Source organism: Cetorhinus maximus, chromosome 17 (assembly GCF_964194155.1).
Source record: "Cetorhinus maximus chromosome 17, sCetMax3.hap1.1, whole genome shotgun sequence".
In the NCBI taxonomy this organism is placed as follows: domain Eukaryota; kingdom Metazoa; phylum Chordata; class Chondrichthyes; order Lamniformes; family Cetorhinidae; genus Cetorhinus; species Cetorhinus maximus.
The window spans coordinates 88,554,929-88,569,148 of record NC_135895.1 but is presented as its reverse complement, the minus strand read 5'-3'; positions in this window follow the sequence as shown (position 1 = coordinate 88,569,148).

The following is a 14,220-nucleotide window of genomic DNA, read 5'->3' as shown; positions in this document are numbered from 1 at the left end:
TTGGCCTGCCCACGTAAAATGGCAGCACGCACCTAATCAGGGGCGCTGATCGGGTTCACGCCCGCCCCCGCCTGCCCCCTCACAGCCCCCCTAACAAGGGGAAAATTTTCCCCCAACTCAGAGTTGGAGACTTGATCTGAGTATTCTGGGGAGCAGGGCAATTGCTGATTGGAAGTTCAAACTGCCCAGGCAATTCCTACGAAGTCAGTGCGTCGGAACTTATGCAGGGTCCCGAAGTGCATATTGGATCGTACATCTGGTTTCCAATTTTTCGGAGACTGGAAGATTTTTGTCAATACTATATAAAGGTACTTGAAATTCACAAGTGGTGTTTAAGTTAAAATCATCAAGTGAATCATGAAATAGGCTATTGTCGTGAATACCATTTCTAACTGTGATATTGTAGAAAGTTGTTGAATTAATCTTTCATACTGCATTATATTCTGCTTTCACGACATAGATTGAGAGCTACAATAGGTTTTTTTCATTCTTTCATGGGATGTGGACCTTGTTGGCATTTGTTACCCACCCTTAAGCCCACGGCTTACTAGGCCATTTTAGAGGACAGTTAAGACATTGTTGTGGGTCTGGAGTCATATGTAGGCCAGACTGGGTAAGGATGGCAGATTTCCTTCCCTAATTACCATTAGTGAACCAGATGGGTGTTTATAACAATTGACGATAGTTGTCATAGTCACCATTATTAAAACCAGTTTTATTCATTGGATTTAACTTATTGATTTGAACCTGTGCCCTCAGAGGATTGGACTGAGCCATAGGATCATTAGTCTAGGACATTACCACTCTGCCACTGTGCTGTTTCTGCCACTGCTTTCCCCACCCCCATCCCCCCACCTAAATATCCCAATGTTAATACTGAAATTTCTCTATAACCTGAAAAATCATTCCAGGACTTCAATATCTAGATATCTATTAAGGTGAGTTGGAAAACACACTGATTGATGTTGCAACTAAAACACAGCAGAATAGCTTTTTCTGTTAAATGGCCCATCTTGTTCAGTCAATTAATAAATATAAGTGTGAATGCCATATGCAATTCAAGAGTGGAGACTGACTTTTCAAATTGAACAAACTACTCTTGAAACCATATACATTCACTATCTTTTGACATTGAAGGAATAGTTGGATTGCCCAGGAGGCAATGAGTTAGGCACGTGTGTGTACAGATGATGCCTTTGGGGGACACGTGCACCTTGGGACCCAGTAAGAACACTTTGCAGTTCAGAATCGGCATTGACAAATCTGCCAACACAGGAGAAAGACATGAATTTATTGGTAGAAATCAATAAAATGATTCTATAGCGACAGTTTTTATATAAAATAGTGAAACAAAAAAAATGAAAAGATAAATAAGTGAGAGTGGACATTAAGGATGGCAACAATGTTCCTGATTAATGTTGATCTTGATGATGGTATTCATGCTATTCTTGGGAATGGAACACTTTACATTTTGGTCATCCATTATCAGCACCAAGCACTCCCCCGTCAGCACAGGAAGATGGCAAGTTGCCTCTGCTTTATCCCAACATGTGTTTCAGTATCAGCCTTGCAGCTATACTCCATATTGCCTGTAGCACGTAGGAGTGAGACTGTCACATTAGGACTAAATAGTTTCACACCATGGGCCCACAGTGGCAGAAAATCCATTACCAGCCGAGTTCACTTGAGATTCTTACAGTCAGCAGACACACAAGGCTTTATCATTTCATTGTAGGGCTAGATTCAAACCCAGATTTCAGTGTCCAATCGTAAAACCATGCAAAGGAATTTTGGGCTTTTCAATGCCAGATTTAAGGAAACTGAAGGAATGACTAGATTAATAATGTGCTAATGGAGCTTATCTTGGCTAAAAGAACTGTTAAACTGATGCTAAGAAGGCATGGTTTGACCAAATTCAAAAAGTGTTATGTGTGTGGGAGGCTACAGAGAAGGGGAGCTTGAGAGACCGTGGAAAACCTTTGTTAAGATCATGTGTTGTTTTTGTAGCAACTCATGGGAAAGTGAGAGACAAAAGTTAATAAAGAGCTTATTTAGGTTGGCAAGAATGGTATAAAAATAGTCATTCTAAAATGAAGGGAGGAGAAAATCCATGAGGATATCAGAGACATTCCATGAGGAGAACTGAAACAGTACAAGGGGACCAGAAACTGTCTACAAGGAGACATGAAACAGTCCACAAGGAGACCTGAAACAGTCCACGAGGAGACCAGAAACAGTCCATGAGGAGAACTGAAACAGTACAAGGGGACCAGAAACTGTCCACAAGGAGACATGAAACAGTCCACAAGGAGACCTGAAACAGTCCACGAGGAGACCAGGAACAGTCCATGAGGAGACCAGAAACAGCAGGGGGGGAATTCCAGAGCTTGGGGCTAAGGCAACTGAAGACATGGCCACCAATGGCGGAGCAATTAAAATCAGGGGTGTTTAAGAGGCCAGATTTGAAGGAGCACAGATATCTCAGAGGATTGGGTGGAGCCTGGAGGAATTTACAGAGATATGGAAGGTTATGGCCATGAAAGGATTTGAAAACAGGGATGAGCATTTTAAAATCAAGACATTGTTTGACCAGGAGCCAATATAGGTTACCAGGGGTGCTGGGTGAATGGGACTTGACGTGATTTAAGACGCGGGCAGTAGAGTTTTGGATGACTTCAAGTTTCCGGAGGGTTGAATGTGGTAGACTTCTCCAATTCAGACAGCACGGTTATCCAAATATTAAATTTAATATTGGCTAGGAAAAATGTAGATGCGGAATGCATCTGAAGTCTTTCAGTTTCTCAGTGGTTTATTAATTTTGCAAATGTTTATTTATTCAATCAATAATATTGAGTGTACGGTAGCCAAGAGGCTTGTGAAGGGCCACACTTCGATGTAGCAGTGCATTGTCCTAATTCACCATGCTGATGGCCATTTAGACACAAAAAGGAGTGACGTACTTTCAACGTGCACTTTTGGCTGCAAGAATGACTAATCAGAATGCCTGTCGTGTCGACAACACAGTTGTTTAACAAGCATTTCCTTTTCAGACATCAATCTTGGGGAGAAAATGCTAATCCCTGCAGACATTTCTCATCAATTGCAACACCAGCTTACCACGGGTGCAGAAAATGCCCAGGACAGTTGTTTATATGAGAATAAAATTCAGTCAGCTCACCCTGAAACCTGGCATGACCATTTACTGTCTGTGCCAAAATAAAATAAACTTGGGAATTTAAGGCAAAATGGAGTTTCTCTGTTTGCTGGGGTCGGGCTGTCAAGTTAGGCCACACTTCAAATGCATCCCTTCCCTGATACATGCTTATGATTTCTGATTAAATCTCAGGATCAAAAGGCTCTGAACGCAGGATCTTATTTTATAGAAGTACATAAAATCGACAGGACAGAAACAAATTATTGGGAGGAATTTAATCCAGGCGACAGGGGTCTCGTCCACCAGCTGGAGAGCTGGCGAGAGCCCCACACTGCCTCTGTTAGGGGAGATTCCCCCTCCCCATCCCCCATAATAATTGTCCGTCAGGTACTTAACTGGTCAGTAGCAGGCCTGCCCTGGGATTTAGGAACCTGGGGATGGACCTGCCCCTACCACCCCCCCACCCCACAACTGGTTTGTGCTAGTGCCTCTACTCCTCCCTCTCAAATAACCTCTTTTCACCCTTCCTCACTACCCTTCTATTTCCTTCAGCTTCATGTTTTCATCAAGCCTCCCCCTTAAATGCATCAATGCCCCCTGTTTCAGCCACGTAACAGCGAGTTCCACATTCTCACCAATCTCTGTATGGAGAATTTTTTTTCCCCCCAAATCCTTTATTTAATCTGCTGGTGGTTGGTTCTTTCAGTTACATACCAAGAGGACCAGGTTCCTTCGCCAGTAATGCCGACCGGTTTCGAGATCATTGCTGTGCATTTCCGATTGATGTTTTTCAGCCATGTCCTAATTTCCCATCCAGCCCTGTGCAAATAAAGCTGGTTTGACGTATAATGATCCTCAATAGCCAGATACGGCACGTGGTGAAGCTATCAATATCACCCTCTTGGGTTGCATTTCATTCAGACCTGTAATTCATATCGGCCTCCTTCAGTCAGGTGGGTTTGTCAGTTCTCAGTCAGATTGTTTGAGTTGGAGCAATTGGAGATCGACTCCCCGAAGGGGTACCATGGGAGAGTGCTCCAGCCACACCACAGAGATCTGTGACTAGGATACTGGCTAGCAGTATGATTTTATTTATGTAAGAAACCCTGAAGCATTGTTTTAGTGGCAGTATCTCTGCTGTTTTAAAGTATTATTCTGAGCACTGTTGATTTAAGTCTGACTTAGGCCATTGAAGTCCATATGAAGATGCCTCGCTGAGTGGCTTCAATGTGCAACAGAGCATGAAGCAGTCACACAGTTCAATCACTCTGTCAGTGCTAACAGAATACTGAAATGCTGGTTGAGTCCTGGAGATAGTGATTTCTGACGGCTGTAAAGGAGAGAGAGAGATGCTGCAAGCTGATTAAATATTAATACTGGCTTCCACCTGCACTCTACCAGGAAATGGAATATCACAGGTACATTGACGAATTAAACCTGCAGCCTCATCCTTTAGATCGGCCTGACTGGTCCCAATTCTGCCAGCAATGCACAATGCTCATCAATTATTACTTAAGGTCATAGTCTTTGGTTTATGTGGGGAAGTGCTGAGTGTGGCACTCAGTGGGTTAAGTCTGTGAGTGCAGGCTGATGTGCAGAAATATATCAGTAAATGTCCAAATTTGTCCGTCTTCGGAGGTGAGTTTTTGCTGTCACTGGTTTCTATGCAGTGTTTTCATGGGGCGCTGACCTTTGTTCTGTTATTAACACATTCTGCTCTTACCTTAATGCCACTATCAGCACCTCCTTTAGTCTTTACCACTACCGTTAACATTCTCTTTGCCTTGTGTCCATGACATCTTTGTCAATCTCTCCCGAGTTCCCACCTATCCCTGACCTTCTATTTTGCTTCACCTGCTCCACCCCCTCTTAAACAGTATAAAATCTATCACATTTCTGTGCATTTAAAGGAGATTAGGTGGCATCCAAGATTGCTTTTAAATGTCTGAATCACAGCTGGAGTCTGTGAAGAACTCCCCCCGAGACTGTCAGTCTCTTTAACAAGAGCAACTTCACAAAAGCAAATTTCACCCTTTCAAATTTTTATATCCCTGCTTGTTGCAATCATTTAATTTTTAAAGTTTCACAGGTTCCAAATGTCTGGTTTCCAAGGGTTCTCCACGAAAGGAGTTTGAGTTGGCTCGAGGCCACACAGCTTTACCCTGCTGTTAATTTGACGCAGATTAGCACCAAAGGGTTGGAGTTCCATGGGGAACACTGGCAGTGTCTTTTTCACAGAGTGCTCCTTCCAATGTCATTTACAGACTAGGAGCCGCATGCAGGAGGTAGAGCGAGGGAAAGGGTCACCTGTTTCCTAGCCAGGAGTATCATTGTGATATTCTACTCTTTGAAGCTGCACTTGTATCTGCTTGATGAAAACAAAATACTGTGGATGCTGGAAATCTGAAATAAAAACAGAAAATGCCGGAAAAACTCAGCAGATCTGGCAGCACCTGTGGAGAGAGAAACAGAGCGAACATTTCGAGTCCGTATGACTCTTCTTCAGAGCTAAAGAGAAGTAGAAATGTGAGAGATTTTATATTGTTTAAGAGGGGGTGGAGCAGGTGAAGCAAAATAGAAGGTCAGGGATAGGTGGGAACTCAGGAGAGATTGACAAATATGTCATGGACACAAGGCAAAGGGAATGTTAACGGTAGTGGTAAAGACTAAAGGAGGTGCTGATAGTGGCATTAAGGTAAGAGCAGAATGTGTTAATAACAGAACAAAGGTCAGCACCCCATGAAAACACTGCATAGAAACCAGTGACAGTGTCTAAAGCCCTCCCTCCTGCACCATCTTTCCAGCCACGCATTCTTCATTCCATTTCTTGGCCCTAACCGCCTCCTCTTCACCATGGATGTCCAATCTCTCTACACCTCCAACTCCCATCAAGATGGTCTGAGGGCTCTCCACTTCTTCCTTGAACAACCCCCATCCACCACGACTCTCCTCCGTCTGGCTGAACTTGTTCTCTCACTGAACAATTTCTCCTTTAACTTGTGTCACTTCCTCCAGATAAAATATGTGGCTATGGGTACCTGCATGGGCCTCAGTTATGCCTGTAATTTTGTGGGGGATGTGGAACATTCCTGTTTCCTACTCAGGCCCCCTCCTACAAATCTTTTTTTAATACATCGATGACTGCATTGGTGCCACTTCATGCTCTCGTCTGGACTTTAACGCATTCTGCTCTTATCTTTATGCCACTATCAGCACCTTCTTTAGTCTTCCCCACCACCGTTAACACTCCTTTTGTCTTGTGTCCTTTTTCTGCTTGTTGTCTGCAATTTGTTCAATTCTTTTATTTTCCTATATATTGTGCTGAGCTGAGCTGGCTCTAGGTCAGAGGGATAAGGGAGGGAAGAGAGAAAGCAGATTGCTTCCTTCACTGAGAAAGCCCAGGAGTGACTGAAGGGATGGCAAGGAAGTGTGCCAGTATTGGATATGAGGGGCAGGCGCCTCAGCAAGCTGGAGTCAGGCTTATGATAATGCAGTAAGTGAAGCAATGCATCAACTCGGGAGGGAAGTCAGCACCATACAGATGCTTGCCAAAGTAAGTGCATGCTGTATTTACCATGATAGTGCCTCCAAAAACACACATACACATCTTCCTCAAGCAGCTGTGTATTGATAGTTTCCTTATATTGATACACTTCCTTGCTTTTCTAACATGAGTGACGAGGCATTCTAAATTCAAGCATGATCCTTCAGTTTCCCCCCCTTGCTGGAGGGTGATGTAGATTGGGACCATGCAAAACCCTAACAATATCCACCTACATGTTCCATCTCTTATTTCAGAAAGCAGAATGGCCAAATGCTGAACCACACCATGCCTCAGAAAACAATACAGTGTATCATTGACATCTTGGGGACTCCAAGCTAAGAAAGCCCGCAATAAGAAGGAAAGCGAAACACTGGAGTGTCTTCTCCCCAAACCAGAAGCTGTTGAAGATTTAAGCTCTGACGTGGTGCTCTCTAACTCTGTGTGAACCTGTAGTACCCAGTCTTCTATCCTTGTCTTCCCTCAGGGAACATACCTGGCTGACCAAGACCTTACTTACATCATATCAGTGTGTACCAAAAATTTATCTCGAGGAGTTTTTAGCCAGATGCCCAATATCCACTTTTTCCCTTGTACCTTAGCGTTATGTGAAGACCCTCAGCTGACAGGGTCAGAGAGGAGAGCCCATCCCAAGGAGAACCATGCTGTGGGCCTCACTCCACCTTCTGTCAACATCAACTCACGAAAATCCAGATTAAAGAGGCTGGTGAAGTGAGTTTTATTACTTAGTGCAACTCAGGTGAGCCTACTACCCCAAGAGACAAACCTGGAAGATGGGGGAGTGCCATGACCTTTGTGTATCCTGATTTATTGCCCAAAATGCACTCAGGCCCATTCCTCTTTTAACGATAGGCTTGGACAGCTGAGTGACAGCAGGCTCATTTATGTGGAGCACATTGTGCACACACAGACACAGACGCACACACTTAAACACTCAGCACACTCATAAAACACACACATTTAAACTCTCTGCAACCCATATACACACACTTTAACACACAACAAACTCTTGTTTACACACACAAACTTACACTTGCATTAACACAAAAGCTCACACTTAAAACACACACAGACATACTTATAAATGCACATACACAAACGTTTCCTTAGTTTCACACACAAACACACTCACGTACACATGTTGACACACACACACACATTCACACTTACATACATAATCCAGCAAGAACAGCAGTCAGAAGGAAATCCTTCTTGCCTTCCATCCTTCTTAAAGAGCATCCACCACTTGATTATGAGTAGCTGGGCAGAAAATTAAAGGGGTTCATGATGACTGTTTATGTGGGCTTTTGCTGGATGCTTTGTCAAAGTGCACTGAGTTGGCTCAAACTGTGATTCTCATTCTGTTACTGTGTGAGTTTTATGACCTTGATGAGAAAAAAGTAAAGTAATAAAACAGACAGGATATGATGGCAATAACAGTTCCAAGAGCAAACAGTATGAATCAGTAAGGCTGTACTGGTAAAGTCCCTGAAGCAGATACTTCAGTACCTGCACAATAATAAGTATTGGAGCATCTCTCACCTGGGTCATCATTCATTTTTTTTACTGCTTTGCACAGGCAATTAATCACATTTCCCATTTGCTCGGTAAGTCAATGATAATACTATGAGTTTGCAGAATAAGAAACTAAAAGATTATGTTAGTGAGACTGTATAACAGGTAAGGTGATGACATTGAGATCTGTTCTTATCGGCAGCATCTTCAGGCAAAGCCCTACCGATGAAAAACAATGGTGTTAAAAGTGGAAATAGAAAACTTTCAGATCAGCGCCCAAGGGCATCTGTGGTATTGTCCAAACTGGCGAAAAATGTACAGACTTCAATTCCCAGTCTGTGCTAAGTCAGCTCATCTCAACTGCAACGGCTGTTGGGATTCTTCACTTGGTTTAAGTGCCAATTCTGGCCACTTATATCCCTGATTTTCATCACCCCTTCATTGGTGACCCTGCCTTCAACTTCCTTGGCCCTGACCTCTGAAATTCCTTTCCTAAATCTCTCTCTTTCTCTCGCCCCCACTTAAGATGGCCCTTAAAACCTCTTTCACCGAGCTTTAAGGCCTGGTCCAAATGTCTCTTCTTGTGGCTTGGTAGCGAATGTTACCTGGTAACGCTCATGTGAAGGACTTTGGGATGTTTTACTACTTTAAAGACACTATGGGCAGAATTTTACTCCTCGTTGCCAGGTGCACGCTGACCTGAACAGATGTGAAATAGCGCAAGATGACGTCGGGCGAGCGTCCCTATGTCATTCCTCACAGGAACAATCTTCAGGTCGGTGGGCGCACGCGGGTGTCAGAGTGCATCTAGCGTGCCCACCAACAATTAAAAGGCCACTTAAGGCCATTAAAAAGGCAATTGTTCGCGATTTTACGTTGCCCGTGCGATTTTGCGCTTGTCGCATGGGCAAAACGGGCAGGTGGGCAGCCCAGTTTTAACAAAATCCCATCCAAGGCTGGGGTAAATAGTGTCAGCAGCATTACCAGTGTGAGTAGTGAGGAGTTTAGGAGATAGTTTGCTGCTGGTTGCTTATTTGAACTTCACAGCTTCATCTCTGTTCTGAGCTTCATTCTTAGCATTTCTAGGCTTCTTTTCAGGACTCATTAGTGTCTCCAAGGCCCCCAGAGAATTTTGGCCATGTGGACCTTTCCAGGTATCAGATAGCCTTCTGTTAGCCTGGTAATGGGGATAGTGGTCTGCGTTGGTGGTACCCACTTCTCTAAGGAAGAGGAGGGCAGAAGAGAGAGGAGGCCAGGTGTCCCAATGAAGCTTCCAGGGGAGGGACCTGTGGGAGGAGAGGCGCAGGCACCGGGGGAGCAGGGCCAGCAGGCAATCAAAGGCTGAAGCGGCCGCAGAAGACGCCACTATCCTGCTGCCAGGGTTTACAGGTGGTGATGCAGCTACCTCAACATGTCCGAGGTGCAATGCCAAAGGAGGCTCTGCCTCTCCAAGGAGACAGTGACCTCCATTTGTCTGATGACTGGGCCTGAGATCACCTCCAACTGTGTGGATGGACATCTCATGCCAGTGGCTCTGAAGATCACAGTGGCCCTCAACTTCTACGCCTCAGGCTCTTTCCAGGGGTCAGTGGGGGATTTTTGTGGAGTATCCCAATCAGCTGTCCACTGTTGCGTCAAGCTGGTGAACAGTGGCTGAAGCTCTGTTCAGGCAGGTAATGACATTTATTCATTCCCGAATGGACAAGGCCAGCCAGGCTGAGCGAGCCAGAGGGTTTGCAGCAATTGCTGGGTTCCCCCACATCCAGGATGCAATTGACTGCACACGTGTGATCATCAAGGGGTCAGCGGGTCAGCCGGGTGCCTTTGTCAACAGGAAAGGCTTCCAATCGACGAACGATAGTTTGTGACCACAAGGTGCAGATTCTGCAAGTCGGTGTAAGATACCCTGGCAGCTCTCATGACATTTACATCCTCAGACACTCACAGGTGCCAAGGCTTTTCACTGCTCCAGCCCAACTGGATGGATGGCTGCTGGGTGACAAGGGCTATCCGGTGAAAAGGTGGCTTATAATGCCTCTCCGCCACCCAATAACAGAGGCAGAACAGCAATATATTAGGAGTCATGGCTCTGCAAGGGCGGTGATAGAGAGGACCATAGGTCTTCTGAAGATGTGCTTCCGATGCCTGGACCATTCAGGAGGAGCACTACAATACTCCCAGGACGGGTGTCGCTGATGGTGGTTACATGCTGCACTCTCCAAAATCCGACACTGGCAAGGGAGGACCCACTGGAGGAAGAGGATCTTGAGGCAGCTCCACAGGCCACAGAGGATGAATCCAGTGGGGAGTCAGAAGAGGAGCTCAGTGAGGAGAATGCTGAGGGTGTAGAGGCAGACGTCTCTATCCTTCAGGGAGGCAAGGACACCAGAGACGCCTTGATCCAACTCTCCTTCAGCTAGGCTGCCAAAGATCTGCTTCCACCTCATGCCAGGGCTGCCGCCTCCATCCTGGATGTTTGAAATGACCCTTTCAGTTAAACCCAAAGTCCACTCAATGCCTGTGCAATAAAGTTTAGAGCCACTCACATCCAGCATTAGATACTGGCGTGTCCTGCACCTACAAAACAAGTGAAGCATACTCAGGCCATTAAGACAAAAGCAAAATTTATATCATGTTGACACTCACATCAAATGAACAGAACTATATTTGGCATTAATGGCCACACCAGTCAACATATTAACAAAACAAAGCAGAACAGAAGATCACCCGTGAACAGTCTCTCTTGTGTTCATGTTGCCTTAAACTTATGTTTGCGAGTGCTGCATCTTGTTGCCCACCCCCACCCCCGCCCCACACCTCTCTGGCACCGCATTGGAGACAGCCTGCTCCTCAAGTGAGAGTGAAGTGCCCTAACTGCTGTGCGCCAACATTCAAGCTGACGAGCTAATGCCCACCGAGGTGCTGGTATCTGTGCTGGCGCCTGGTTCAGAGAGAGGGTATGACGCAGGTTCATCTAAAGGCCCAAAGTCCTCTGGCGTTAAGTTTAGCTCTCAGGATCCTGCGTTCAAGTGCAAGCTAGAGAATCTAAGGGAGCAGAACAACATATCATTAGTTTAAAGCAAAAAACTGCGGATGCTGGAAATCGAAAACAAAAACAAAACTACCCGGAAAAACTCAGCAGGTCTGGCAGCATCTGTGGAAGGGAGCACAGTTAACATTTCGAGTCCGCATGTTGAAGAGTCATGCGGACTCGAAATGTTAACTGTGCTCCCTGCAACAGATGCTGCCAGACCTGCTGAGTTTTTCCAGGTATTTTTGTTTTTGATATCATTAGTTTAATTCATCAGACTGTCACTGTGCATGCCAGGCACCCTGGTGAGACAATGGAGATCTGTATCATGGTGCCATCGTCTTTCAATGATCAATGGGGGCTCCAGGTTTGAGGCTACCATTAATGATGAGACTACACAAGAATGTTTGCACCATCCGAAACTCTCACCTCTGTGCACTGCACTCTTACCTTTGTCAGAGACCCCTGCTCCTCCACGACCGGCTGACCGAGGTGGGCAACGACTGTCCAGCTCCAATGCATCCATTTTGTACCTCATCAAAATGATGAGATTTGGGGGGCTTCCACCTGTCCTTGACCTTTCAATATGGTTATGGCTCCTCTTCTCCTGAAAGGACAGAGGAGCATGGACCACTCTCTACCTGCATCACCACTATAACCTGGCCAACCCCACCTGAGGAACACCTTGTAGGGCACATCCGAGTGGGCCAAGCAGCCAGGGCTCACTCCCTTGGCCAGCTCCAGTGTCATTGACAATTGGCACTCAGACTCTAACACCCCTGAGCTCCACAGGGGGTTGGTCAGTCCTTAACACTCCACCACACCGATCCATGCCAACTCAGCGCTAACACTTACCGAGCACAGCAGGTCGTTGAATCTTTTGCGGCACTGCACCCATGTGCGCCGCACAATGTCATGATGGCTGCTGATCTCGTCTGTCACCTCCTCCCAGGCTTTTTTGGTCAGGTGCAGTGGCCTCTTCCTGCCATCCCTAGGAACGAGAATATCCGACCTGACGCCTGACACCTACCTCCTCCATGAGGACGATGAGGCACTCATCTGAAAACGGTTTTAAAGCACCCGCCGGGTTGTCATTGGACCCGGCGCCCGATAGGCCCCCTGCCCCTGCTGCTGGGCCTTTCCCGACCTTAATTGGCCATCCAGTGCGAAATCGCGTTTGCAACACGACCATTAGCCAGGACTGGATTCCACATCCGCTTCTGCTCCCACTGACTTGGTGCACATGTCAAGCGTGTATTTCAGGCCTATGTAAATGTTGTTGTTCGGACGCATAAGAAGGAATTCAGCCACAGCTCTAACCAGAGAGCTCTGCTGGCTCTGACACTCCCACAACACTCAGTGAATGTGCTCACACACGAAGAGCAATAACTCACATGGGGAATCTGTGGAACTAATGTTCAGGGCAGATGCACATAGTCAAGTGAGGAGGAGAGGAATTTTAGGAATCAGGTGTAATTAACCAGCACATTAGGATGACCTCAGTATTATTCAGTACATTGAAATATTAAAATATTATACATATTACAAATCCAAGTGCAATGTACAAGATAATGAATCTTCATTGAGTAGACTATACATTTTAACAGATATTCGTTAGTTGACATACAGTATAACATGATAGTTTTTGAGTAATTTAAAAATATATTGAAGTTACAACATTTTCCCCTCCCTAGCCTGAGGCATTTCAGGTTGCCATTGCTGGTTGATTACCCTCCACCACAGGGCACAGTTACCCACTGGGTCATCAGTGAAGCATCTCATTGCAATATTATTTCCACAGCTGGTCAGCTTCCACAGGGATGTGCCGGGAAAAACAGGGGAAAGTGGCCAGGCACTTGGGGGAATTGCACACCAAACAACATTGATGTTAAGACAAAGCCTGATCATAATCTTGTTGCATTTAAAATATGTTTCCGTATGTACATAAATCCTCCTTTTTAAATTACGAGCAGAACTTTCATCAGGCGACTATTAATCTCTCGTTGATTCAGCAAGGTTAAGGATTTATTCAGGCACTACACCTCTCTTTATGCACAAATTAATCCTGTCAAATGTAACAAATGCAAGCCTTCTGTGCTGTAAATTCAAGGGACCACTGTCAAATGGAAAGGAGGTGCTTGTGCCACCTAAAATGTTCAACCACCTGCCACTGAGAGCAGCTAATAAGACCCATCCACAGTGCCTCTGAGCAGGAACAGCTGGCTTTCTGTAGTCACAATGATCCTGCTTTCTAATTTTCCACAATTAATTAAGCTGCTGTTTTCAATTCAATGAAAACAACAGCTTAGTCCCTTGGTTATCAGAACCAGGAGTTTCAGGCACAGGCAAAGAGCTTCTAATGAGCCTCACTCACTGTGTGTTCTGCGTATCCAGGACAGAAGAGCAGACTGCACACATTGGACAAAGAAAGAGGGAAAGGAGAAAAGTTAATGCAAAGCAGAATCCTGGATATGGTTCAGATTAAACTGCAAAACTGCGCGTAGCTTTTATTGAATTTTGGTGACATGGGGCGGAATTTTACGCCAGCGGGATTTTCCGGTCCCGCCAAAATCAATAGGCTTTTGGCTGGTTCGCTGCATTTTACACTCCCGCCTCCACCGTGACGGGTCTGTAAAATTCCACCCATCTTGTGCTAGATGGGACTATTGGGCTGCATTACACCTGAGTCCAAATATGTGTCCTAAGCCTTTTTACTCAAAGGGGTTTAACATAATGCAAAGCTTTGCCAGAATTCACATTATATTCACCTGTGGCTCCAGTTTTATTTAATTTTCACTTCCTCAGGCATTCGGAATAGTAATGACTTTGCTCCCCAAAGGACTATTTCTAATATTGGACAGAGCATTGCATCAGTTTTATGGAACTCAGGAGTAAATGCTTGCAATACAATGCAAAGCATTTTCAAACCTCAGGCAGTCATTGTGCCTGTTGGATCTG